The sequence below is a fragment of the Acinonyx jubatus genome, chromosome A1 (genome assembly GCF_027475565.1).
Source record: "Acinonyx jubatus isolate Ajub_Pintada_27869175 chromosome A1, VMU_Ajub_asm_v1.0, whole genome shotgun sequence".
In the NCBI taxonomy this organism is placed as follows: Eukaryota; Metazoa; Chordata; class Mammalia; order Carnivora; family Felidae; genus Acinonyx; species Acinonyx jubatus.
Window position 1 is genome coordinate 116,265,851 of NC_069380.1, and position 24,048 is coordinate 116,289,898.

The window sequence follows — 24,048 nt, forward strand, 5'->3', positions numbered from 1 at the left end:
AGTCATAGAAAACGGAAGCTGGGATGGGGCCAGGGACCCTGGAGGAGTTGGGGGCAGAGGATGGAGAGAAGCCGTTAGGGGGAGAGAGAGAGAGAGAGGGAGAGAGAGAAAGGAAGGGAGGGAGACTGAAGACAGAGAAGGGTGGAGGATGAGAAAGAAGTTCATGCAATCTAGAGGAGGTGATTAAAATCCTGGAAGAAAATGTGATGGAGAGACTTTCTATCTTCCTATTGAGACATTTAACCTAAAAGAAATGAGTTAAATAATTTATACAGAGAACGGGTGAAATTTGCTTTGATCAAATTAAAAAATATGACTCTGGAAATAAAGTGTCCGCCGCGTCCTTTCCAGGCGGCAGAAAGAGCTGCCGAGAAACAAAATGACAAAGACATAAAAATAACTAACCCTAACCCGGCGAATATTAGTACCATATTTTTTGGGAGATTACATGGCGTCACTGTGGGCCACGCAGAGAAATCCTCTCTAAGCACCAACAGGAGAGGTTTTGCTCATTGAGGAAGCCCCATAAAAACAGAAAATGGATAAAATTTTCCTTTGCAAAAACTACCCTACTTCACTCAGGGGTTGGCCCAGAAACCACAAGGGATCAAGTTAAATTTCCCATTCGTGCATTTCAAAAAAGGAAGAAAGCTGCTCACCTCCCCCTCTCAAACTCGGTATTTCTTAAAGCTGATCCCTGTTCCTCTCTCATTTACGCTCTCCACACACATTGCTGTAAAGAAGCATCACAGTCTGGGGCACCTGGATGGTTCATTCAGTACAGCATGTGACTCTTGATGTTGGGGTTGTGAGTTCGAGCCCCAAGTTGGATGTAGAGATCACTTAAAATAACAAAGCAATAGAGAGAGGAAGGAAGGAAGGAAGGAAGGAAGGAAGGAAGGAAGGAAGGAAGGAAGGAAGGAAGGAAGGAAGGAAGGAAGGAAGAGGAGGGAATAAGGAAGGAAGGGGCATCACAGTCAAGCTCCAAGACTCCTGAGCAAGGGGTTAGCATGAATACTATTGACTTACCAGCTCTGAGCCTCAGTTTGCCACTCTTTAAAATGGGGCCAACACCCTCTGTGCAGCATTGTAGTGAGGATTAAGGGGATGTTAGAGCCTGGTGCACACCTGAGCTGACAGTAAGTGTTAGGGACTATCTCTTCTACCTTGACCTGAAGAAATGTCCAACATGTACAAACAGCCTCCAGGAATCCTCCACCTGATCTCTGCCTCTACCTGGGAAGTCCACCGTGGGACACTGTTAGTTGAATCCTGGACAGAGAGTTTAGGTTCGGGGACACCAGTCCCTCTGACTTTGGGGGTCCAGTGGACGAAGAAGACACTTTTAGTTCCAAATAGCTGGGGAGAACATCTCAGGTTAACCCTCCAAGGCTGTAGTCTCCAGCTGAATTTAAACACTTCAGTATCTGGCTCAAATTCTGGCATCACCTCTTAGCTGTGTGATCATGGCCAAGTTAACTTAATACCTCCAAGTCTGTCTCTTAATCTACAAAATGGGAATAATTTAGAACGGACCTCGTAGGATTGAATGAGATAAGGGATATATACGGCATGCCTAGTGGGTAGTAAAATTAAGTACATGATGACAGATCTTATTTTTTACAATGACCTTGGAGAGACATTCAAGATCAGAGTGAGTTTTCTTCCCATGCCCTCAGTTATGGGAGGAGGGAGGAGAATCAAACTGACCTCTATTTTGGTTACAGCACAAAAAGGGCTGTGGCCAGCTTTGGGGCCACCTTTTTTTCCCCTTAATTTATTTTTGAGAGACAGAGAGAGTGGGGGAGGGGCAGAGAGAGGGAGACAGAGGATCTGAAGCAGGCTCCTCCCTGACAGCAGAGAGCCCAATGCGGAGCTCCAACTTGGGAACCGGCACCTTGAGATCATGACCTGAGCCAAAGTCGGAAGCCTAACTGACTGAGCCACCCAGGCGCCCCTCTGGGGACACCTAGAATAGGTCTCTGACACTAGGGAACCAGGATGAAGAGGGAACTCAGCCCACTGGTACATGAGGGCTGGAGGAATGTTCAGCCAGTGAGATTGGGGGTGTCTGGGCATTGGAATGGCAGGCTTCAGATTCCTGAAGGCCTGTCACTTGCCAGAGGGGGATTGAGAGTGAAATGGGCTCTTCCTGAAGACCCTCTTGAGTATTAGGAGCTTTGCAGCAATAAAAGAGGCTGCCTCCCAAGGAAGTGAGTTCCCTGTCTCTAAGAGGAGTGTAAACAGAGCCTGGAGGTAATACAGAGAGGCAATGAACATCCCTCAGGACCACATTGGATGTCCCCTGTGCAGCTCTCAGGGTGTGTCAAGAGGTTTCAGGATCAGAACCTGCCTAGTCTGTGTTGAGGAGTCTGGCAGGGGGCGGGGGTGGGCGGGCGTGTCTTGAGGGTTTCTGCCCCATCCTTTTTTTCTGTGCTCCTTCTTTTCCTTCTCTGAGTTCCGTTCCCCTCTCCCCACCCCCACCTCTCAGAGGACCCCTGAGAAAACCAAAGACCATATGGGAATACACTCCTTGCATACTGTGGATCCGTCCAACTAAATGGTGTGAAGGTAAAGGAGGGAAAGGCAGGTGATGTATGTGAGAGAGAGAGAGGGAGTAGGAGAGGGAAAGAGGGAGAAGAGAAAGGAAGAGGAGGAGACAGAGAAAACAGAGCAATACATAAAGAGAGGGAGAAGCAAGATAAACCAAAAAAGAAAAGTCAGAGAAAAATGCTGAGAGGGAGACAAAAAAAGGGAGACAGAGGAGATTCAGAGAGAGAAGGCAAGACAGAGAGTGGAGGCCGGGCCCCCACCTGCAGCTGAGCTCCTCTCTCCTGGCTGTGACGCCGGCTGGTGGCTGGTGGTGGGTGCGTGGGTGGGCCCCGGGCACACGCGTGTGCGCACACGGGCCTGGCCGCTGAGCCACCCTGTGTCAGTGCAAGCGTGTCAGCCCCGGGATGGGGATGAGCCGGCTTTTATCTCCTCCGGCTGCACAGGATTTACAAGCTTTTGAAATGCAGGATTAATAAGAAGAGGCCGGTGTTTTAATCTATAATGGAACAGAAAGTATCATTATTGTTAAATAATGCACAGCCTGTCGTTTATTAAGAATTAATGGCTTATCGAGTGCTCAGGTTGCTGCAGCCGCCTCTGCCCTCCCAGGCCTGGGCTCCTAGCCGCTGGCCTGGCCGCACCTCCCAGAGGCCTACTAGCCACAAGCAGGCTGGAGGGGCAGCAGCCCGTCGACATAGGTCTGGAAGTCTCTATGCTCTCATCCCCAGACCTGGCCTCTCTCAGTGGCCTTCCCTCCCTTGGCTGTAGAGTAAGGGGAGATACGAGGGGCACAGCCCTTCTCATGCCCTCCGCCTGGATACATCTCTCCCTTCTGAGGAGACATAAAAAAAAGTGTCCTGACCCATTCTACCTCTTCTTCTAGGCCTATGCAAAATCGGTTTCCCCCTGTCACACTGAGTCCTCTGGCAGTGGTGACCATGCAGACACTAGGGAGGCAGTGCCTCCCCTCTGGGCCCTGGAGGAAGGGATCACACATTTCCCAGGAGAAACAGAAGCACCTAGGGAGGCACCCTGGCTCCGGTCACAGGGAACAGCATTTCTGGATAACTTGATCTGTATCAGTTACCTCACAGACATCCTCTCCTTCTAATCTCCATCACCACCCTAGGTAGCATTGCTTTCTCCATTTTATAGATGGAACACTGAGGCTTGGGGAAGTTAAGTACTGAAAGCCACACCACAGATGGCAGAGTCATTTTCATGCCAGACCTCAGATACCAGCTGTGGGCTCCCCCCTTGTCTCACAATGGGTGACCTCAGGGGTGACACCGAAAGAACCACTGTAGGGTCTGTGTGTCTGTCGCAGGGATGGAGCTGTGATACCAGTGGTGCCCCAAGCAGCAGCAAACCCAGCATCTCCACCAGCTGGGAAAGCTGACTCAAGGAGCCAGTGAGTGCCTGGGTCAGGGATGGCAGCCAAGGAGAGCCTGACCCCCGACCCCGCATCACAGGCAGACTCCATCCTGGAGCCCCTGTGACTGGGAGCTCCTTGTCCTCCCCTGCTACCCATCTGTATGGTTTGGGTCTCTGGCCAGAAATGCCCATGTCTGGACACCAAAGCTGACCAGGTCTTCACCATATCTGAGGCAACGATCAGAGCTGTGTGACCTTGGGCAAGTCACTCTACCTCTCTGAACCTTTGTCAAATGGTAATTTTGCCTGCCTCAAAGAATTATCCGAAGTAGTAAATGAGAAGCAGTCAGTGTTGATATTGGCAGCTGAGAGTGGCATTGGTACCAGGTCACAGATTCCAGTGCAAAGCACACTCCCAGCACCCACAGCCCACCAGTCCCTACTCCAGCCACTCATTCCACATGCAAGTTGTGAGCGTCAGCTGTGTAACAAGTCTCCACTTGCTGCACACCCACTCTGGCTAGGCTCTGTGTGGGACATAAGTGGTGAGCAAACCAGAGGCAGTGCTTGTCCCCACACCCTCCTGACCTCACCCTTCACACTCCATTCTTGGTCACCTAATTGTCAGCTCCCATCCCAGTCTCTGATGGCCACCTGTCATCAGCAACCCCACCTGCACCCTCCACCAGCTCCCCTCTGTCCCCATCCTGGCCTCCTCTCTGTCTTCAGGATCTGCCATACCCTATCCCCAACTCCATCCACCTTCTTCCTTCCTCCCCTGGCCTCACTCCAACCCCTTCCTCATTCTCTTCATCTTTTTCTCCCTTCCAGAGTCCGACTTCCCTCCTGCCTCATCCGCATCTCACCGGATCTCTTTCCTGATTCCCGTTCCAATCTTTCACTGCCATTTATCTCCTTCACCCCACCCCCATCTCTCCCCTTTCCCACCCCCAGCTCCAGGATTCCTCCCATTCCGTTTATGGGGTGCAGGTGTCCTGATGCTGTCAGGGACACTGCCCCCAGAGGCCTATGCAGGATGGTGCACTCCAGGGGCCAACCCCCCCAGCCACGGCCAGTGCAGCCCCAGAACCTGTCACGGGTAGAGTTGCCTCCGTCGGCTGGAGTTGGGAGGGTGCTGACTGGGCAGCGGGCCAGCGCCTCGCTCCCCACCCCCACCCTTCCCTCCCTCCTCTGGGTAGGCCACCACGCTGGGACCTCGGCCCACAGCCCGGCTCCTCACGCGGCTCCTGTTTTATTAACCTGCCTGTCGTTGCTCTCGCCACTGAATAGGGCCTGTGGGGGGGCCGGCAAGGGGGGGCCTTGGGCTTTGCTGGGGATCACCATGGAAACAGCAGCCTCGGCCAATCAGTGGGCCGGCAGCGCCGAGTGCAGCAGGCAGCTCAGTCTCCGAAGCCTCGTGCAGCCCGCGGGCTGACTCCTGCCTGACAGGCCCTCGCAGCCCCTGCCGTGGGAGGGGATAAAAGGGGGGCACGACCCGGGTGGATGGGGCACAGGCCGCGGAGTGGTGGGAGTGGGAGGCCAGAGGGTGCAGAGCGCCGGACTCGGTAAAGGGGGGAGATGAAGAAGGGAATCAGAGGCTGGGGATGGGGAAGAGATTTGCAGGTTTGACACCAGGAGCGTGGGGAAGAGGGCCGAGTCTCTCCCCAGCTGCAGTTCTTGGTACGAACCAGGCTTCTCAGCCTCAGCACTGTGGGCATTTGGGACAAGGCCATTCTTTGCTGTGGGGGCACATCCTGTGCATCACGGGATGTTTAGGAGCATCCCTGGCCTCTACCCATCCCTGGCCTCTACCCATGAGAAGCTAGTGGTACCGTCCTATCACCCGGTCTCCATAACCAGTCTCCAGACAGTGCCAAATGTCCTGTGGGGGGCAAAACCGCCCCCAGCTGAGCTAAGCCTTCCCAGGGCAGTGGTCACTATTCGTGTCACTTGCTTTTTCTGAGCTGGCTTTCTTAACGCGAAGAAGGTAGGAAGAGGAAGAGGCAAATAGTCCAAGTGAGACAGAAAGGAAGAGGAGGAGGGGCAGGAGGAGGGAGCCCAGGGCAGGGCTCCTGGTAGGTGGGAGAGCCTTTGGAAATAGGGATGTAGGAGACAGGTGCCCTGAGGGAGACCCGGGGCTGCCAATTTATGCTGCAAGGATTAAATAAAATAAAGTAAGAACTCTAAATGCCTTCCCTCATTGAGTTTCCTTCTGCCTGGTACACCCTCCCTGGTCTTCCCAGCAAAAGAAATCCTACCCTTCTTTCAGACTCACATTAGGCACCACATCCAAGAAGCCCTCCCTGATTCTCTCACCAGATTGATTTGTCTTTTTTCCAAGACTCCTTGCCACTTGGCCTCTAGCTCCGCACTAGCACTCTGCATGGTTCACTTTAATAAGTGTAACTGCCTTTCCTGAGGGTTTCCCATGGGCCACCTGCTGCACTAAAGGCTTTATGCCCATTTTCTCATTTAGTCCTCCCCACAACTCCATGCACTAGGCACTGTTATCCACGCCATTTTACAGATGAGGAGGTCAAGGCTCAAGTTCAGTAACTTGTCTGAGGTCACTCAATTAGAAACAGCAAAGTGAGGACTCAAACCCAGGTTTTCACGACCCCATTGCCAGCATTTTTACTTGCCGCTTACACTGTGTAAGCGGCCGTCCTCACCTTCGCCTTCCGACTCCCTCACAAGGTCCAGCCTAATGCTGGTGAGTAGTAGGTGCTTGAGAGCTGTTTTAAATTGGTTGGTGGTCTCTGGAAAGGTCTGAGTGGATGGCGGGGCCTCAAGCTTGAGAAGGCTGGGATTGAATTGGCAGCTGCAGGGTGCTGGGTGCCTCCCAAAGGCCCTCACGTTTTGTTGGGGCCTGAATCAGCTGGGCCAACTCCATGAAAAGCAACTGCCCTGAGCCTTCGTCTCAGTCACACTGCCTCACTGGGCCACTTTGGGTCTCAGAACTGACCTGTTCCTATGGATGCTGGGCCATGGCCCCCCCTAGTGGCCAGAGGGTCACAGTGGTGGGTGGTGGGAGTGAGAGTGCGGTCGGGAGAGCTCACGCACAGCCCAGGGGCTTCTCTCTAAGTTCTACCCCCCAGGTTTCTGAGGCCCCCTTGGGAAATTGGAGCCAGAGGTCTTAGGGAGCCTCGTCATTGTGGAGCCTGGCCCCTAACCCAGGCCTAGAGGACAAAATACTCCCTCCCTCCTTTCCCTCCGGCCCCATTTGAAGTGAGCAGGTAGTGTTGGCAGAGGACCTACATCACAGCCTCCGCCCCCCTCCCCCCCCGCAGTGTAGATTCCACCCCCATCCTTGCCTTATATTCAGCAAGAGAGAGTTTGAGGCTGAGAGGTGTCTGCCAGGGAAAATCTCGTGATGCCGCTTCCCTATCAGGTTAGGGTTTTGATCTGGAATCCAGGAGCTGAAGTCCCAGGGGGCTCACATCAGAACTGCTCCCCCACCCCAGACACGCACACATGCCATCAGCCTCCCCTAGGAACCTGCAACACCCGCACCTCAGCTTTGAAGGCTGGGATCCTGACAGGCTGCTGTTCCCATGGCAACCCCATCCCAGGCTGCCCTGCCCAGTGCTTCCTTCCCTCCCCTGCCTTCCCCCACCCCGAACCCATATCACCTTCATTCATAGAACAAGAACTGCTTAACCTGGCAAAGTGGACTGCTTCCTCCCAGCTTTCTCTCCCTCATTCCAGCCTTTTCTCCTCCCGTTCAGTGGAGATGCATGAATCAGAGAGAGAAATGCTGAGAGTGGGGGCGGGCACAGGGCTGGACTAGAGTGGACAGAGGGGTAAGATAGGGATGGGAAGCAGCCAGGGCTCAGTGCCCCCACCCCCATCTTTGCGCCCCCAAGGCTTGGGCCTCTGCACCTCCCACTCCCAGCTCTGTCTCAGCTCATGGACCTATGTCTCTCCTAGCTCTAATTCTGTGACCCTCTGGGGCCCAGACAGCCTCCCTGTTGAGCTCAAGACCCTAGAGCACAGCAAGGCCAGGTATCACCCTCCAGGCTCACGTATTTTTTCTCCAGGACCAGCCAAACTGTAGCTCAGCCCTGGAACCCAACCCAGGAGCACCAAGGCTGCCCCTGACCCTGTATAAGACATGGTCTTGCAAATGCTAGGAAAGCCGGGGGATTCTAATTTATAGTGTGAGTATGAGAAGAGCTAGAGGGGTCTCCTAGCCCCCGGCCCCAGTTAAACGATGCATGTGCCCTGCCTGGGAGGAGGAAACTTGGCTCTCTGGCATTGACAGGTGCTGTCAGAAAGTCAGGAGAGACCTGCTTCTAGCAGACATCGTCCCGTCCCTGCAGGAGGCCCAGCGCGTGGTCAGCAACTCTGCTTCAGAATCAACCAGCCTGGGTTTGAATCATAATGCCCTAATTTACTCACTGTGTGATACTTTCCTTCTCTGAGCCTTGATTTCCTTATCTGAAAAGCAGAGCTAATAATTATATGCAGGTACAGGGCTGACATCTATGAGCCCTACATCCCTTCCAAATACAGTGCTTTAGATGTGATATCTCATTTAATTCTCAGAACAGCTGAGGTAGATGTCATTATTGCTGGGTCTCTTCTGCAGAAGGAAAACTGAGGCTCAGAGAGGTTAGGGTGAGTCTGCTAGTGCGAGAGCCAGGCTTTTCATCCAGGCAGCGTGAGATAACGGATGCAGTAAGTGGAGATATTCTTGTTAGTAAGGTTCTATGACCGAGTTTGGGGCTCTATCTCCCTACCCCTTTCAGTCTGAGGGTGCACAGTGTCCTCCACCAACCAATACTGCATGCCACTGGGATACAGTCTGGAGATCAGGGAGGGACCCGGGCTTGGGGAGGTTGGAGATGTGGTGGATAGAGGAGGGAAACTAGCTTTGGTCCAAAGAATGTCTGAATTGGCAGTGCTATGAAATCATCTCTGAGCCAACCGCTCAACCTTGGAAACAAGGCAAGAAGGCAGGGTTTCAAGGAGGAAATGACTTATCCAAGGTCACTTGGTAAATCGCCAGTTCTACCCTACCCCCCATCATATGCAGCCTTTGGACAACAGGTCGATATCAGAAGACTTAGAAAGTTAGAAACCCCTGGGAAGGGTGGGGAGGAGTGAAGGGGAAGCAATTTTTTTTCTATTTGCCGGGGCTTCCCTAGAACTCAAACCTACTCAACTAGACTTGCAGCTTCCCCACCTCCCTTGTGGCCCACCTTCAGGTTCTCCAGGTTCTTCAGCTTTCTTCCTTCCCTGAGAGGGTCCCCCATTGCTGACTAGCCCACTCCCCCCAAGAACCTCAGAACTCCCAGGGATAAGTATTCCCCCCACCCCCGCCAGCCCCACCTCCCACCTTGAGTGGATGTGCAGGACAAACAGCATTGTTCCCCATACAATGGACAAAAAGAACTTGGGAATTCACAGAATAGTCCTGAATTTCAGCTTCCTTCCCCTCCAAGCCCTAGAGAGATCCATTGTCTGTAAACTCCACTTAAAATATGCACAACTCCTCCAGCTGGGGAGCCACTTAAGATGCACAGGAAGAGCCTCCCCTACCTCTACCCCCTTCCCCTCCTTCCCAGACCCTGTTAGAACAAAGCAGGGAGGAGGGGGGAGAGCAGCCACCAAGAATGAAGCTGGAAACAACCCTGCTCCCCACTCTGTGTTGTACACCTTGGTGCCTTGGGCATTTATTTGCCTGGCAATGGGATTGAGGGACCTGACCCACTGGAGACCCCTAATTGCAGTACCTTGGCACATAAGTGAAGACTTCAGAGTCCCTCTCCTCTCCTGTCTGCTTACAGGGGCCTCCAAGGACAGGGAACTCACTACCTCCAAGGCACCTTTTCCACTCCTGAAAATTCTCACTATTATAAGACCTTCCTTAGAAGGATCCCCACCCACCTCCCCATAACCCAGTCCTTTACCTTCTGGCTCCCTATTAATGTCGTCTCCCTCTGGCATGTGACAGGCCTACTGGATTTGAAGGCTGCCATTGCAGCTCCCTGAGGCTTTGTTTCTCCTGGGCTGAGCAACCCTGCACCCTTTCCCACAGACCCCGTTAGTCTGTGGTTTTCAGTCCCTTCACCATCCTATTCTCCTCCTCTATGCTGCCTAGTGTGTCACTGAGGACTCTTAAGAATGGGGCCCAGAGCTGACCCCAGTATCCATAAGTATTTATTTAATAAATATTTATTAAGTGCCTTCCAGGCACCAGGCACTGTGCTACTAGCTGGGGATACAGAGAAGATCCCAGCTCTCCCAAGTTTTGTAATTCTGGTGGGGAAGTCAGATACTAATATCAGATAAGCACAAAAATTAATGCATAATTACCAAATGAGATAAGGGATCTGCTTATAAAGGAACATGGTAATATGAAAACATCTAACAAAGGAGCCTGATTTAGTGTGGAAGGGAGACAGGTGGACCACCCTAGGCTTCCTGACATCTAAAGGATATAAGCTTTAACTAGAGAACAAGGGTAAGGAACAGCATTTAAGGGGGGGGGGGGGGAACTGACTGTGCAAAGGCACTGTGGCTGGAAGAAGTTTGTCTCATTCAAGGAACTGAAGAAGCCAGGGGGGCCCAAACAGGGGGTTTGTAGACCCCAGTGAGGAGTTGGACTTGATTCTGGGAGCAATGGAAAGACACAAATATGTGTATGCAGTAAGAGCTGATTAAAATTTATCTCAAAAACTCATAGATCCCTAGAGTCCTTAAGCAGTTCTTCTAAGCTTCTCCATGTGCTGTTCCCTCTACCAGGGATGCTCTCTTCCTAGGTTTTTCTTTTTTTAATTATTTATTTATTTTGAGGGGGTGGGGGAGAGAGAGAGAAAGAGAGAGAGAGCAGGGAAGGGTCAGAGAGCAGGAGAGAAAGCCCAAACAAGCCCTGCACTGTCAGCGTGGAACCCAATGCAGGGCTTGAACTTATGAACCATGAGATCATGACCCGAGCCGAAGAGTTAGATGCTTAACCAACTAAGCCACCCAGGTGCCCCTTCCTAGGTTTTTCTGAGGCAGACTTGTTTTCTTCATTCAGGGCTTTGCCCAACCCACCCAAGCCTAAAGGAGCTCCTGCTACATGCCCTGTCACTCTCTATTCCTTTAGCCTGTCTTCTTCTTATTATTTTTAATGTTTATTTATTTTTGAGAGAGAGACAGAGACAGAGACAGAGACAGAGACAGAGACAGAGAGTGAGTGGGGGAAGAGCAGAGAGAGTGGGAGACACAGAATCCGAAGCAGTCTCCAGACTCTGAGCTGTCAGCACAGAGCCAGAGGCAGGACTCTAACACAGGACCATGAGATCATGACCTGAGCCAAAGTCAGATGCTTAACCAACTAAGCTACCAAGGTGCCCCTGTCTTATTATTTTTAATAGCACTTTCACAATCTGAAAGTGACTTTTTTATTTCTTTGCATATTTACTCTTGTTCTCTCCTGTCACTAGAAAGTAAACTCTTCATGGGCAAGAATTTTCTATCTTAGTGACTTCCACATTATAGCATCTGACATAGTGCTAGCACACAGTAGGACCTCAGTAAATAATAAATGAACAAGTGAATGAATCATTGAATGTACTCCAAGATGAAAGGACCTGTGTTTACCCACAAATACACATATATAAATGTGTAGATATTTAAGGGCAAGTGCATATGTGTCCAAAGTCACACAGAGACATCCTTTGCCTGCCTACATGGGCCACCTCTCAAGGGTCCTCTTAGAAAATTCAGAGTCATGGCCTGTACAGTTCATTGCACTACTTCAGCTAATCAATACCTATACTCTGGCTGGACGAGGACCTGTACAAACAGACATGTCTCAGGTCAGCTGTTGGTTAATCAAAGATGAGGGTGGAATTTTAAGTGCCCTACGGGAGGGGCATTAGAAAAAGACTGACCATGTGGCCTGGAAGCAGTAAAGCACTTCATAGGCTCCATTTCCCGCCTCTTCCTAGGGCCCTAGCCCACTTCCCATTGCCCCCCATGTCTTATTCTATTGGGGGTGGCCAAACCAGGCATTGTATGGGAGCTAGAATAGAGAAAATCGAATTTAGTGGCATTTACAGAGCTTAGGAATTTGACTAGTTAGGCTATTTATTTATTTATTTATTTATTATTTAAGTGTTTATTTATATTTGAGAGAGAGAGAAAGAAAGAGACAGTGTGTCAGTGGAGGGGGGGGGGGGGTGGTCAGAGAAAGACAGAGCCAGAATCTGAAGCATGCTCCAGGCTCCGAGCTGTCAACACAGGGCCCAAAGCAGGGCTCAAACTCATGAGTCATGAGATCATGACCTGAGCCAAAGTTGGACACTTAACCGACTGAAACACCCAGGTGTCCCGGCAACTTTTAAGGTAAACATTTTTTTATTTACTCAGTACCTACTAAGTGCAAAGCATGGCTAGAGACTGCCACACTTATACACAATAGCTAATTCAGGGTAGATTGTGAAATATAATTGAGGTAGAAATCTTAGAAGCTTTATCTGGGGCGCCTGGCTGGCTCGGTAGAACACATGACCTTTGATCTTGGGGTTGTGAGTGCAGGCCCCATGTTGGGAGTAGAGATTACTTTAAAAAAAGAAAAAGAAAAAGTAGAAGCTTTGTGTTCCCAGGGTACAAGTGAACTAGTGTGGGGTGGGGGGAGCAGGACATGGTTAATTCCCAGGTGGGGAGCTCTGGGATAGCTTATTCGAGTATTATGTAAAATGACAACCACATTGATTGAGCACTTATGATGTGTTAGGCATTTTTTACATGGATTCTCTCACTTAATCTTCACTATAAATGTGTGTATGTGATTGTTCTTTTTTATGGGAAGACTAAGTCTCAGGAGGGTTAAACAACTTGCCCAAATTTTCAACAACTTTTAAGTGGCAGAGTGGACGTTCAAGCTCAAGATGAGAGTCCAGAACTCCTACTCTTAACCATAGGGTGGTCACGGCTATGCCTAAAGCAAAGGTAGGACTCAGCTACGGAGGTACAAACAGTCCATTCTAGGAAGAAGACACAGCTTGAGCAAAAGCTGGTAGGCATCGCTGCCGGGTCCGTCTGTTTTTTAAAATCTCTGGTAGCCTGAGATCCTGGGAGATTAAAAACAAAACAAAACAAAACAAAACAAAAAGCCAGATTTTGTTGATTTTTTTTTCTTCTCCCTGCTCTTTAGCGTATTAGCCCTATGATATATTCTTGCCCTAGGTGTGTCTTCCCCTAGTTCCCAAACAGAACTTGAGAGTGGACAAGGAGGTGGCAGGGATGGTCCTTCTGGTGAATTGGTCTTCTCCCTACCCAGGTTGGTGGGGGCCAGTTGGGGACATTCTCTGGGCCAAGCTCCTCCTCTGCCCATCTGCATCCCTGCCTCCTGACTCATTTCATTCCAGCCAATAGATTCATACCATGCAAATGTAATGAATAGGCAAAGAAATGATTGGCTCATTTTCCCCTGATGTAATAATGCCACTATTCAAGTAACCCCTATGTACCCTCCCCCCATCCCATTTCTGGGCATTTGATCATGTTTCTGGCAAGAAATTCCAACTCCTCTATTTCCCCTTTTCTTTTACCATTCCGAGTTAGTGAATCACTTAAAAATGCCCTACTCATTTCCTAAGGAATGGGATGTGTGGAGGACCAGAAGCACCCTTAAGCCCAAACCAACACGGTCCTCCTGAGAGGCCCCATATGCCTCTGCTGGCTGTGAGTAGCATCAAATCCAGGACAACAGTGCCCATTTACTAAGAGATTTTGTGAGAATCCATGTCCAAAGGCTTCCTGAAACGAAACCCCAGCATATCGGCTGTTCCTTTCAGCCCCTAATTTAGTAATTCTATTGAGAAAAAGAGATTGTGGGTTTTTTTATTTGGTGTGATTTATTCTTTATCATATAAATAATAATAATTTACAAAGCTCTTCCCCAAACAGAAGAGAATCTGTACATAAAAATAAACAAAAATTAAACTGAGCTGGGCCTGGTGCCCAGAAAACCAGCCAATTCCAAACATAACCAGGGGGGAAAATTCCTCCAGGTCCTGGGAGCTCTGAGGACTTGGCTGGAATTCTGGGTGGAGGCTCTGGTCCGGGAAGCCATTGCCTCCTCTTCCCTTGATCTTGTGCAGGACGATGGCACCCCTGGCAGCCAACACTCATGGAGCGCCAACCAGCAGACTCTTTGGGCTGGGACGTGGGTGGAATTTGGACCCAAAGGCATAATCAATTTTTAAAACTCCTGGGCAGTGTGCTTGCTGCTGGCTCCCAGGGACTGCAAGAGCTATTGTGGCTGGGAAGATGGGGTATTTATTGGCCAACACCCAAAGTAGGTGGAAGCTGCCTATGATTCCATTTTTCCCTGTAGCTCATTAGATGATTGGGTTGGGCAGAAGATCCTCTGATCTTCTTTTCCCTTGGAGCTCCGACCCCCTCCCTGGAGGCTTGTTATTGCTATAGATATTGAAAGATGACAAGCAATCTCCTTGACCATTGATTAATTTCCCTCAACAGACACTCTCTGGCTGTTTGCAACTTCTCTCCCCCACTCCTCTTATTTCCAGAAAGCCTCTACGAACAAGCCTGCCTTTCCACATTTTGGCTTGTACCTTTACTTTAGAGACTATATATGCCTGGAGGAGATTGTAAGCACTCTCTTCCAATCCCAAGGCAGGAGTTATGTCTGCATTGGTCTCCAGGTTCACAGTCATTTGCGATTAAGAATTTTGTAGGTGGCAAAGGTGGTCCTGATAGCATGATAATGTTGAAGGTGATGATGGCAAAAATGATGGGGAAGAGCCAGACAAAAGGGAATGTGATCATGATGCTGAGCATGCCCTTGTGGCCGGGGTGATTGTCTGGCTTAGACTGAAATCAGAAAGTAGAAAATGACAGATTGTGAATGTGGTGGTGATGGAAACAATGATAGTGAAAGCAAGGAACCCAAGAAGAAGAAAGTGAAGGCAAGTGCGTGCAGGTGAGGAGATATAGAATAGAGGGGTTAAGAGCCCAGATTCTGGGGCTAGACATTCTGGTTTGAAATTCCAGCTCTACCCCTAATTGCTAAGGTTAGTTACTTAACCTCTCTTCCTCCCATCTGTAAAGTGGAGATGGTAATAGTACCTGCCTCATACGGTTGCTGGGGATACATGTAAAGTGCCTGTTCATGGTAAACACTGTGTAAGGACATGTGCTATAAGGTGTAGATGGCAGTTATAGCTACATCTGGAGGAGTGGGGACCAAAAAGCATAGCAAGCAGTGGTGGAAGAATCAGGAAACCTTGGTCGGGCTCTAACCCTTACTCTGTGTGACTCTTCCCACCCCCCACCTTAGTTACCTTATGAGTGAAAGGAGAACAGAAGTGAATAATACTCAGATTTCAGAAGTCCCCCTGAGCAATAAAGCTCTACCTATGTGACGAATACATGGCCCTGTGGGAACATCCAGGCCCAGACAAGACCATGCAGGTCTGTAGGTCCAGGTGTAGATTCATCAGGCATTCTTGTACTAGGGGTCAAACAAAGGAAGATGCTCAGCAGGTTGGACCAGCATCCTACTACAGGTAATGGAAAGGTGAAGGGTGAGCTCCCGCCTGGGGGAGGGGCCCCAGCTGCCTCTCACTCCAAGGCAGCTACCAGATTCCAAAGTGTAGTCCTGATGGTGTTGTGCTGGAAATCTCATTATACTGTGACCCTTGGCTATGTTGGTCTCTGTTCCTAAGCTGACCTGGCTATGTTGGTCTCTGTTCCTAAGCTGACCACATGTTGGTCTCTGTTCCTAAGCTGTAAGATTTCATAACAGAGCCAGACTTTTCCAATTCTGCCCCTTGTTCACATTCTCCATCAGTCTCTTCCTCCCCCTGGGGTTAGAGGACTGAAATGGGAAGCAAAGTTCACTTATGCCCTGTGCCTAATTAAATCTTTACAGACCCCTCTCAAGTGGACCTTGTCTAATAAGGTCACAGCTCTCTTATGTCTTCATAACCAACAGGTGGCTCTCAGAGGCTGCAGGGAGCAGAAGGTTTCCAGCATTCCTGTCCCAGAGGGCCCTCCCCCTTCAGGCTCATTTGCCGCTGAAAGTCAGGGATGGGGCCATGGGGTTGGCCTTCAGTGTCCAAGGAGCCTTCATCAGTCCCTTACCTCTCCTCCTGACAGGGTGCTGTGGGCTTCCCACCATTAGCCAATCCTGAAGCAGGGAGAATAGTCCTGGCATGTCCTGGGTTCCAGTCACACCACAGTCTGTGGTCTTGGCATGATCTGCCTCCAGGAGCTGAGATTGGCCTGGTGGGGTCTGCCCTCTGACTTACCCCTTGGCTTAGGTCCCAATCCATCTCGGCTCTATGTATGCATTTGGCTAATGCTTAGAAGACATAGTTCATATATTAACAATCCACTTATTGAGTTCTTACTACATGCCAGGCTTTATGCTAGATGCTCCACGTGTATCATCTCACTAAATCCTTATTTATAGATGAAGAAACAGATTCAGAGAGGTTAGGTCACTTGTTCAACATCACACAGTTAGAAAGCATCAGAGTCTAGATTCACAGACCTCCCTGATGCCAAAGGCTGTGCTCTTACCCACTAAGCTATGCACCACCCACCTGGATGGACAAGTCCCCCTCCTGACACACAGTGAACAAGTTGGGTGGAGGACAGTGTGAAGAGCCAAGGGATGGCCTCAGATCTACCTGCCCACCCATGATCGTGTCCACCTGAGACTGTCCAGGGAACCTCCCAGGAAAGCTGGAGCAGAGCCCAAGTCTGCCTAGACAGTTCAAGGAAGCTGCCAAGCCTCTGCTGAGTCAGCAGACACCCGTCTACAGGCCCCCACCATGAGCTCACCATGAGAATTCCCACAGTACCTCTCCCCAGCTTCTGGCTCCTCCATCAAGGTGACCCTCTGACTCCTCTCTTCCCTGTACCCTCTCCAACCTCTACAATGTTCCCTGTGGAACCCCTGGTCTCCCTTCCTCCTGAAGCCCCAGGCCTGTATGGTTTGACTGGTCCAGCCTACAAATCTCCAAGTTGGGCTTCCCTTCAGGGTCACAGCTTCGAGTGCATCTGGGCATCTTGTCTGTACTTCTATAAATCAGATGAAGACCAGAGTCTTCTGGCCACTCCTCTGGACCCCCTCCTCCCTGCTCACCAGCTGCACGATGCAGTCGGGGCGAAGGGGGTGGACTGGCAGAAACCAGCTTCTTTCTGAGGATGGAAAACAGAACTGTAGGAAATTAACAGGCTGAGAAATGTCTGCCTGGCTCTGTGTTTGTTTTGTGCCCTCAGTCTTTCTCTCTGCAGCTCCCTCCTCCTGCCCCTGCCACCTCCATCCTGCTCCCCCCCCAACCCCCACTACTCAGCGTGGGCGCCTGGGGCTGAAGGTTGTGCAGCTGGGGCTTTACAGGAAGGTGCATCTTGGTGTGTGTGTGTGTGTGTGTGTGTGTGTGTGTGCATGCGCTCAATGTATGTGTTTCCATGTGTGTGTTTAGGGATGTCAGACCTGCCCCTCCTTTCGAGGCAGCTTAGCCAGAAACGCCAGCGGCAGAGACAATTGTGCGGGTGGGGATGCTGAGCACAGAGCCTGTGGAGCCCGTGGGCAGGCAGAGAAGCACCACACAAGAAATTGATTCCATTAAAAAGTAATCTTAAATTTAATAAAAGTTATGATTTGATTATAGCCACAGAACCTACAGGCAAGAGGGAAGGGGGGATGGATTCCAGTGATGGATAAACAGAAAGAAAGAAAAAACAAGAAGGCAGGGAGGAGGGGAGGAGAGAGAGATGCTTAGGTTTGGATGGATGAGAGGATGGAAAGACCTGGGGGTGGGGAATGAGACCATTTTCTCTCCCTCAGATGGAAGAAAAAAGCCTGTGGCTGGTTTCCAAAGAGGAAGCAGAGTGAGGAGTAAGTGAAGAGATTCAAAGAGCTCTTGGGAATAGGGCAGTTGGAGGAGGCTGGTGCTTGGAGGCAAGGCCAGGAGATGGGGTTATGCAGGAGGGATGTCCCCAAGACCTGGGGATGTAGGCAAGGAACACAAAGCACCAATTTAGCAGTCAGACAGTCAGTCCTGGGTTTAAATTCCAGGTCAGCCTCCTCCTAGCAGCACTACTTAACTTTTCAGACCCTCAGTTTCTTCGTCTGCTAAATGGACCTATGGAGATAGTGTCTACCTACACACCTCACAAGGTGGTCGTAAGGAGGACTGAAACCGTGCAGACGCGGTATCGGGCATCTCCTCGGCGCCCAGTAAAGTATCCTTTGCTTCCTGTCCCTCCCCCTTCAGGGTCATCACCCCCACACTGCCCCCTCCCATTTATTTGCAGGCATTAGTCAATCCTACTCCTTTAAAAAGAAAAAGGTTATTTATTTATTTATTTATTTATTTATTTATTTATTTAGTAATCTCTACACTCATTGTAGGGCTCGAACTCGTGACCCCCAGATCAAGAATTGCACACCGTTTTGACTGAGCCATCCAGGCACCCTAATCCTATTCCTTTTTAAAAATTCTTTTTGCAGTGGTAGGGCCTAAATGGCCCCCATCTCCTACCTCATCATAGGGAGTTTATTCTTACACTTTGTCCTTTGCCCATCTCTCTAGAGCATGAATAAGGGCATGGACAAAGCAGGGAAGCCTCATGTTCTGGAACTTACTTCCATTATGGGCTAAGGGATCACCTGAAGGACACATCTCCTTGCCAAATCCCTGATACCCGACCCACTCAGCCCAGAATCATGCTTAGGCATAGCACTGAAACCCTCTGGGCACTTGGGTGAAGTGTTCCTTGGGTGAGCCTGTGCAGGCCCAGCCCTCAGCCGCCATAATCAGCTCCTGTTATGCACAACATTCAGCTTTTCATGCAAGCTTCCTGTTAGTTCTTCCAAAGAGCCTGGGCCCTGTCTTCAAGCCTGGCAGAGGGAGCCAGGGGTCTGCAGGGTCAGCATCAGCACCCATGAGTGGGGCCTGGGCAGCAAGCCAGGACTTCACTGTGAAATGCTAAGTGAGGAGAGAGCCAGAGATCCCAGCTACCCCAGAGTCCAGGAATTGGGAACCAGGAAATACAGTCATGGTAACAAGAGCCTCCAGGGGACACAAGAAATCATTCTTGGGATAATGTGACCAGTTCTGTTCAGTCATCTTCTCCCCTCCCAAGCTGTTTTTAGCATAGTAGTACCATCTGAATTCTCTCTCACCCTTTGGCAGGTTAAAGACACCTGCTGGTTCAAGAGATTGAGGAAGATAGAACTGGTAGTATCAGCTTCTCCATTTTACTGATGAAGAAATTGAGGTCAGAAAGGGCAAGCCATTTCCCCTAAACCACACAGCTTGCAATAGATAGATCTGGAACTGAAACCCAAGTGTTCAGACTCAGATCACAGAGCTCGTTCTTACCAGGCCCCCACAGCCTCCCCAACCAAGCCATCACTCATCAGGACTACATCTACTGGAGCCCTTGTCACCATTGCTGTCACCAGGCTGCTCAGCTCCACCTCTTTTGCCAAACTCACCCCTTTGGTCCCTATTGTAGGAGTCTCTGGGCTTACACACTCATCTTCTTCCAGGAAGAGCAGCTCAGTCTTGGATTCCATGGCCCATGTAGTCTCCAGAAGGAAGGGTCAATGGCCCTGAAGCTTGGGAGAGGGGGCCTCAAGAGAGCAGAGCACAGCAACCTGTAGCTAAGGGGCCCTAAGATTGCTGGCATCTTTCTGGGACTATGGACACAATCTGGCCATTACCCCCAAAGGATGGCCACCCCCACCTGCTTTCCAGACCCTTCACAGAACTACTTTCTCTTAAACAGAGATGGATGGGCCATGTCCTGGGCAAGGGTCTCCAGCAGGGCAGCCCTGCAGGTTTCCTTGAGCATGCACCTTGGCTCCCCAAGACAGAGATCTCACTCTGCTGCCCGACCTCAATCCTGTCTGCTGCATGTATCCTTGGTCTGTTCTCTGTGCACATAGCATTCCATACTCCCTATGATCAAATCCAGGCAGCCCACTTTTTTTCTTGAGGAAGGTTTTCTTCCTGCTCCTCTGCAGAGACAGAACTTGGAGGGCAGTGACCAGGGTAAAGGGATCGTTTAGTGAAAGTTTCTCCAGCAGATGACCCCCAGCCTATGTTCTCAAAAGCATATCTTCATGCTTTACTTGGAATGGTTCCTAGCTCCAAGTATTGTCTAGGTGACCTTTAGAAGGAGCCACCATGGAGTCCTGACTTCTGCGTGACATTTACTAATCACCTTCCCCAGCCTTTCCCCAGAGCTGGCCACCCAGGATGAATGAAGTTGGGGGGTCTATGCAGGGAAAGGGTGCTAACATTACCCAAGAGCTTACTGTGTGCCAGACCCATACTAGAGGCTTTACCTAGTGATGCCATCTGATCCTTGCAACAGCTTTGTGGAGCAGCTCTTATGGTCCCCCACTTTGCAGTTAAGGAAACAACAACTCAGATAGGTTAAGTGACTTATCCAAGGTCACACAGGAAGAAGATGACAGGGCCAAGATCTGAACCTGAACATGTCTGATTTGGAAGCCCATGCTCTTTCCACCCCAGGTGACTTGATCCCTGGATCATCCCCAGGGAGGGCTCCTTCACAGGCAAAAGGTCTCCAGTCCTACTTGGCAGTGTCTTTCACAGTGAAAAACTCATACACACTTTGAGCCAACAATCTCTCTCCTAGGAATGAATCCTCAAGAAACACTCATATATGTGCACAAGATGTATTAGGTGTGCATAAGATGTGTTAGGTGTCCACTGCACAAAATGTATTAGATGTTTAGATTATATGTGCAACAGACAAAAATTAAAATTAGGGGTACCTGGCTGGCTCTGTCTGAGGAGGGCACAGCTCTTGATCTTGGGGTCATGAGTTTAAGCCCCATGTTGGGTGTAGAGATTAAATAAACTTAAAAATAATTTAAAAAATAAAATATTTTTTAAAATATCCAAAACAACCTAAATGTCCATCAGTAAGGGATTAGATAAATAAGGAGAATTACCATGAAGCTGGAAGAAAGGATGAGGCAGACCTTAACTGGACAGGATCGAAATCTCTCTAAAATAGCAAGTTAGGGGAGGAAAAAGACTGCATTTGAATCCGTGTATGTTCATACACATTGTATTTTATGTATGCATACATATTACATATATGTATTTTGTTTGACAAGGGAAGAGATTTTTTTCTTAAGGCATCAATTGTTTCCCAGTAAGGGGAAGTGGGAAATGGTGGGGAAGTATAAAGAGTTGAATAACTTCTGGGGTGCCTGGGTGGCTCAGTTGGTTAAACATCTGACTCTTGGTTTTCACTCAGGTCTTGATCTCACAGCTCATGGGATCAAGTCCTGCATCAGGCTCTGTGCTGACAGTGCAGAGGCTGCTTGGGTTTCTCTCTCTCTGTCTCTCTCTCAAAATAAATAAACATTAAAAACAAAGAGAGAGTTAAATAACTCCCAGGCACCAGGAATCAGACCCTCCACCCTTGCTGTCTTTTTTAAGGCTATGTCCATCCTTTGACCCCAGAGGGTTCCAAGCACAGACATCCGTGTGCCTGTGACAAGGGAAGAGAGTTTCTTATCTTTGCTGGGCATGACTTCCTCCTGCCATCCCCATCCCCACCTGGCATCTCCTACTAGCAGTGCAGACAAGGCTCCAGGAGATCTTCTCCTTAGGTTATAATCAATAGGTTTTCCATACATTTTGCCACTCCAGGGTAAGGGGGAAAGTTGGAGTCATCTGGTGATGTGTTGGAGTTGTGCAACTCCATGTCCTGCCCCATGTATGAGCCAAGCTTGTGACTTTGTTCCTCTTGTCTCTTGTTCATCACTAAGTTTAATGTTCTGTAAATGAGGTGAAATCTGGGGACATCTGATAAGGAAGGGGTTGGGAAGATGCTGAGTGCATGTGATCAGCAGGGATTGGTTGAATGTTTTCATTTGTCTTTAAATATCTGTCTTGGAATGAAGTTTACATCATAAGAGCTGTTAGCAGGGACATCCGTTGCACCTGGGTGCTGACCGTCAAGATAAACTCCAACTGACCATGACTTCCTCCCCACACCGTGCAGATCCACACCGCATACACACTGGGGGTCAGATGGACTTCTGTCATTACACAGACAGACACGATAGCTTGTGTACCAGTACAAAAGTTTCCACCCCACCTCAGATTGGCCCACCTGGAGAATCAACTTTGGCTGTGTGTTCTTTCCAATAAATTCTGGTATCCTGCTTCACTGTTGAATGTAGTTTCAGTGATCTTCATGCACTCCCCACCCCCCACACATACACCCCTGCTTTCCCAACAGACTCTGTCCTCATTCCTGCAGGTACTTGTCTCTCCCCCTCTCTCCTTTGTTTCCCTAAGCTGACTTAGAGTCTCTTGGATAAAAATCCAACTCAAACTGGCTTAAGCTTTTTTATGCACATAACTGAAAAGCCCAGCTGTAAACTTCAGGCATAGCTGGATCCAGGCACTTGATCATTTGGCATCTGTCTCTCTCCAACTCTCAGGTCTGCTCTCCTTTGTGTTAGATTTACTTTCTGGTAGCTCTTCCCCAAGTGTTTTAAATAGCATCAGGCTTAAACCTACCAGGGTGGTAAACCCCATAGAAAGCACACCTTTTCCAATGGTTTAGTGCTGATGATACTGGATCACCTTTTATTGAATCATGTGGCCCAGGGATGAAAGGCACAGATGGGCCAGCTCCAGTCCTGAGCTGCACCCTGAGATCTCGGCTAGTCGGGGGTAAAGTCAGCCCTTCCTAAACCACATGGACAGAAGTGAGGAAGGGATGGTTGCCTAGGGAAAATATGGGTGTGCTTAGCAGCAGAAGGAAGATGGGAAAGTGGGATGGCAAACCAACATGGTGCTGACTTGGAGGAAGGCTTCACTTGACTAGTTCTTAGTTGTCTCTCTTGAAAAACTGGGTGTGGCATCCAGATGGATTCTCTGTTCTTGGACGTCTCACAGCCTGGCTTCCTCTCACAGCCTTGGGCAGGTGACCTGGGTTAGAGCAGCTCCCACATCTTTCAATGTCATTGCCATTCTTACCACTCCTTTCCCTGTTTCTGCTCCCATTGGAGACTCTGTGGTATAGAGCCAGGCAGGGAGGGAGGTAAGAGAAAGGAAGAGATAGGATGGCAATGAAGAGAAGGAAAGAGAGGCAGAAGCCCAAGAGCAAACTTACAAAGCTGTGCCAGTGCTGGGCGCCTTGGCCCCCCCCCCTCCTCCCTCCCACATCCCCCAGCCTATGAGTGGTATGTCACAGTTTAGCTGTGCCAGCACCCTGGATGGGCTGGGCTCCAAGCCCCCACTGCTTTGTCAGGGTATCATTATCCCTATTCTGCAGCTCTTGTCACCAGGAGGTTCTTTCTTCTCCTCTGGCCCACACACGGAACCTGCACACAGGTGCCTCTGTGTTTGTCTCCTGTCTGACACCTCTTAATTGCCACCACCTTTGGGGCCCTCTCCATGGCTGCACAGCCAGTGCCTTTGCCCCGATGTGTGCTATCCCTGTCCCAAACCCTTTTCCCCTCCTCTTGCCTCTTTCTGACTGGCTTCTCTAGGACTAGAGAGACAGCCAAGACCTCTGCTCCAGGGAGCCTCCTTGTCCTCCCTGGGAGGGCATTGGTGGAGAAGCCAGAGCTCAGGGGAGGCACAACCAGGCTCCTGGGCACATTCACTCAACTGACCACCCGGTAAGAACTGAGCAAGCACCCAGTGTCTCATCTGTGATATCCACAGTCTTCTCCACAGCTTCAGATTAGCTGCTCCTTTACTTGTTATCCTATGCAGAAGACCCACTTTCCCTGGGTCCCCTGTCTTTGTCTAGCTGTGCAACTTTTCCTGGGGTTTTGGAGACAGCAAGGGCCCTGAGTGAGATCTGCCTCCAGTTCACTGTGGAAACCTTGGACAAGTCTCTTGCCCTCTGGGCTCCTCAGTTGCTCCACAATGAAGAGGTTGAAACTAGATCAGGGAAGTAAATTCTGGCACACATGCCACTATTTCTAATCCAGTGCCCATGGCAGACATTGCTAATCAATAGTAGCACTCTGTTCTCAGGACACACTCCAGGCAGCTGCTACTCATCATTCAGCATTAACTCGTGACTTGAAACTTCTTTGCCACTCTGGGCTGGTTGATCTCTAAGGGC